Consider the following 4,428-nt stretch of genomic DNA (forward strand, 5'->3'; position numbering starts at 1 on the left):
AGAGTGTGTCTGAGAGAGAGAGTGTGTGTCTGAGAGAGTGTGTGTCTGAGAGAGTGTGTGTCTGAGAGAGTGTGTGTCTGAGAGAGTGTGTGTCTGAGAGAGTGTGTGTCTGAGAGAGTGTGTGTCTGAGAGAGTGTGTGTCTGAAAGAGAGAGGGGGAGAGAGTCGTAGGGAGAGGGGGACAGAGAGGGAGAGGGGGACAGAGAGGGAGAGTGTGTCTGAGAGAGAGAGAGTGTGTCTGAGAGAGAGAGAGTGTGTCTGAGAGAGAGAGTGTGTCTGAGAGAGAGAGTGTGTCTGAGAGAGAGAGTGTGTGTCTGAGAGAGTGTGTGTCTGAGAGAGTGTGTGTCTGAGAGAGTGTGTGTCTGAGAGAGTGTGTGTCTGAGAGAGTGTGTGTCTGAGAGAGTGTGTGTCTGAGAGAGTGTGTGTCTGAAAGAGAGAGGGGGAGAGAGTCGTAGGGAGAGGGGGACAGAGAGGGAGAGGGGGACAGAGAGGGAGAGAGTGTCCGAGAGAGAGAGAGTGTCCGAGAGAGAGAGAGTGTCCGAGAGAGAGAGAGTGTCCGAGAGAGAGAGAGTGTCCGAGAGAGAGAGAGTGTCCGAGAGAGAGAGAGTGTCCGAGAGAGAGAGTGTCCGAGAGAGAGAGAGTGTCCGAGAGAGAGAGAGTGTCCGAGAGAGAGAGAGTGTCCGAGAGAGAGAGTGTGTCCGAGAGAGAGAGAGAGAGTGTCCGAGAGAGAGAGTGTGTCTGAGAGAGAGAGAGAGAGAGAGAGAGAGAGTGTGTCCGAGAGAGAGAGAGTGTCCGAGAGAGAGAGTGTGTCTGAGAGAGAGAGAGAGAGAGAGTGTGTCTGAGAGAGAGAGAGAGAGAGAGTGTGTCTGAGAGAGAGAGAGTGTGTCTGAGAGAGAGAGAGAGAGTGTGTCTGAGAGAGAGAGAGAGAGAGTGTGTCTGAGAGAGAGAGAGAGAGAGTGTGTCTGAGAGAGAGAGAGAGAGTGTGTCTGAGAGAGAGAGAGAGAGAGTGTGTCTGAGAGAGAGAGAGTGTGTCTGAGAGAGAGAGAGTGTGTCTGAGAGAGAGAGAGTGTGTCTGAGAGAGAGAGAGTGTGTCTGAGAGAGAGAGAGTGTGTCTGAGAGAGAGAGAGTGTGTCTGAGAGAGAGAGAGTGTGTCTGAGAGAGAGAGAGTGTGTCTGAGAGAGAGAGTGTGTCTGAGAGAGAGAGTGTGTCTGAGAGAGAGTGTGTCTGAGAGAGTGTGTGTCTGAGAGAGTGTGTGTCTGAGAGAGTGTGTGTCTGAGAGAGTGTGTGTCTGAGAGAGTGTGTGTCTGAGAGAGTGTGTGTCTGAGAGAGTGTGTGTCTGAGAGAGTGTGTGTCTGAAAGAGAGAGGGGGAGAGAGTCGTAGGGAGAGGGGGACAGAGAGGGAGAGGGGGACAGAGAGGGAGAGTCAGAGGTGGATAGAGAGAGAGAGTCAGAGTCAGGGAGAGGGAGAGTCAGGGAGAGGGAGAGTCAGGGAGAGGGAGAGTCAGGGAGAGGGAGAGTCAGGGAGAGGGAGAGTCAGGGAGAGGGAGAGTCAGGGAGAGGGAGAGTCAGGGAGAGGGAGAGTCAGGGAGAGGGAGAGTCAGGGAGAGGGAGAGGGAGAGTCAGGGAGAGGGAGAGTCAGGGAGAGGGAGAGTCAGGGAGAGGGAGAGTCAGGGAGAGGGAGAGTCAGGGAGAGGGAGAGTCAGGGAGAGGGAGAGGGAAGAGTCAGGGAGAGGGAGAGTCAGGGAGAGGGAGAGTCAGGGAGAGGGAGAGGGAGAGTCAGGGAGAGGGAGAGCGAGAGTCAGGGAGAGGGAGAGCGAGAGTCAGGGAGAGGGAGAGTCAGGGAGAGGGAGAGTCAGGGAGAGGGAGAGGGAGAGTCAGGGAGAGGAGAGGAGAGTCAGGGAGAGGGAGAGCGAGAGTCAGGGAGAGGGAGAGCGAGAGTCAGGGAGAGGGAGAGCGAGAGTCAGGGAGAGGGAGAGCGAGAGTCAGGGAGAGGGAGAGTCGGGGAGAGGGAGAGTCGGGGAGAGGGAGAGTCGGGGAGAGGGAGAGTCAGGGAGAGGGAGAGTCAGGGAGAGGGAGAGTCAGGGAGAGGGAGAGTCAGGGAGAGGGAGAGTCAGGGAGAGGGAGAGTCAGGGAGAGCGAGAGTCAGGGAGAGGGAGAGTCAGGGAGAGTCAGGGAGAGGGAGAGTCAGGGAGAGGGAGAGCGAGAGTCAGGGAGAGGGAGAGCGAGAGTCAGGGAGAGGGAGAGCGAGAGTCAGGGAGAGGGAGAGCGAGAGTCAGGGAGAGGGAGAGCGAGAGTCAGGGAGAGGGAGAGCGAGAGTCAGGGAGAGGGAGAGCGAGAGTCAGGAGAGGGAGAGCGAGAGTCAGGGAGAGGGAGAGCGAGAGTCAGGGAGAGGGAGAGCGAGAGTCAGGGAGAGGGAGAGCGAGAGTCAGGGAGAGGGAGAGCGAGAGTCAGGAGAGGGAGAGCGAGAGTCAGGGAGAGGGAGAGCGAGAGTCAGGAGAGGGAGAGTCGGGAGAGGGAGAGTCGGGGAGAGGGAGAGTCGGGGGAGAGGGAGAGTCGGGGAGAGGGAGAGTCGGGGAGAGGGAGTCGGGGAGAGGGAGAGTCGGGGGGAGAGGGAGAGTCGGGGAGGAGGGAGAGTCAGGGAGAGGGAGAGTCGGGAGAGGAGAGTCAGGGAGAGGGGAGAGTCAGGGAGAGGGAGAGTCAGGGAGAGGGAGAGTCAGGGAGAGGAGAGTCAGGAGAGGGAGAGCAGGGAGAGGGAGAGTCAGGGAGAGGAGAGTCAGGGAGAGGAGAGTCAGGGAGAGCGAGAGTCAGGGAGAGCGAGAGTCAGGGAGAGCGAGAGTCAGGAGAGCGAGAGTCAGGGAGAGCGAGAGTCAGGGAGAGCGAGAGTCAGGGAGAGCGAGAGTCAGGGAGAGCGAGAGTCAGGGAGAGCGAGAGTCAGGGAGAGCGAGAGTCAGGGAGAGTCAGGGAGAGGGAGAGTCAGGGAGAGGGAGAGTCAGGGAGAGGGAGAGGGAGAGTCAGGAGAGGGAGAGTCAGGGAGAGTCAGGGTGAGAGAGAGTCAGTGAGAGTGAGGAAGAGTCAGTGAGCGTGAGGGAGAGTCAGTGAGAGTGAGGGAGAGTCAGTGAGAGTGAGGGAGAGTCAGTGGAGTGAGGGAGAGTCAGGAAGTCAGAGTCAGGGAGAGTCAGAGTCAGGGAGAGTCAGAGTCAGGGAGAGTCAGAGTCAGGGAGAGTCAGAGTCAGGGAGAGTGTGTGTGTGTGAGAGAGACTTTGGGAGAGAGATTGAGAGAGAGAGTTTGAGAGAGAGAGAAAGAGTTTGAGAGAGAGAGTTTGAGAGAGAGAGAGTCTGAGAGAGAGAGAGAGAGAATGTCTGAGAGAGAGAGAGAGTGTCAGAGAGAGAGAGAGTGTCTGAAAGAGAGAGTGTCTGAAAGAGAGAGTGTCTGAAAGAGAGAGTGTCTGAGAGAGAGAGAGAGAGAGAGAGAAGTGTCTGAGAGAGAGAAGAGAGAGAGTGTCATGAGAGAGATAGAGAGAGAGTGTCTGAGAGAGAGAGAAGATGAGATAGAGAGAGAGTGTGCTGAGTAGGAGAGAGAGAGAGAGAGAGTGTCAGAGAGAGAGTGGGTCAGAGAGAGTGTGTCAGTGAGAGAGTGTGTCAGAGAGAGAGTGTGTCAGAGAGAGAGTGTGTCAGAGAGAGAGTGTGTCAGAGAGAGAGTGTGTCAGAGAGAGAGTGTGTCAGAGAGAGGTGTGTCAGAGAGAGAGAGAGTGTGTCAGAGAGAGAGAGAGAGAGTGTGTCAGAGAGAGAGAGAGAGTGTGTCAGAGAGAGAGAGAGAGTGTGTCAGAGAGAGAGAGAGAGTGTGTCAGAGAGAGAGAGAGTGTGTCAGAGAGAGAGAGAGTGTGTCAGAGAGAGAGAGAGTGTGTCAGAGAGAGATAGAGTTGTCAGAGAGAGAGAGTGTGTCAGAGAGAGAGAGTGTGTCAGAGAGAGTGTCAGAGAGAGAGAGAGTGTGTCAGAGAGAGAGAGTGTGTCAGAGAGAGAGTGTGTGTCAGAGAGAGAGTGTGTGTCAGAGAGGAGAGTGTGTGTCAGAAAGAGAGTGTGTGTCAGAAAGAGAGTGTGTGTCAGAAAGAGAGTGTGTGTCTGAGAGAGTGTGTGTCTGAGAGAGTGTGTGTCTGAGAGTGGTGTGTCTGAGAGATGTGTTGAGAGAGTGTGGTCTGAGAGAGTGTGTGTCTGAGAGAGTGTGTGTCTGAGAGTGTGTGTGTCTGAGAGTGTGTGTCTGAGAGAGTGTGTGTGTCAGTCGTAGGGAGAGGGGGACAGAGAGGGAGAGAGGGACAGAGAGGGGGACAGAGAGGGAGAGGGGGACAGAGAGGGAGAGTCAGAGGGGTACAGAGAGGGAGAGTCAGAGGGAGACAGAGAGGGAGAGTCAGAGTCAGGGAGAGGAGAGTCAGGG

The 4,428-nt window shown here is 56.0% G+C and overlaps 1 protein-coding gene across 6 annotated transcripts in view; it reads right to left on the reverse strand.

The window, feature by feature from the left end:
- The window catches only part of SACM1L (SAC1 like phosphatidylinositide phosphatase), a 423,363-nt gene that overhangs the window by 387,804 nt on the left and 31,131 nt on the right, over positions 1-4,428 (reverse strand). The window lies entirely within an intron of this gene.

The sequence above is a fragment of the Ascaphus truei genome, chromosome 2 (assembly GCF_040206685.1).
Source record: "Ascaphus truei isolate aAscTru1 chromosome 2, aAscTru1.hap1, whole genome shotgun sequence".
Lineage (NCBI taxonomy): Eukaryota > Metazoa > Chordata > Amphibia > Anura > Ascaphidae > Ascaphus > Ascaphus truei.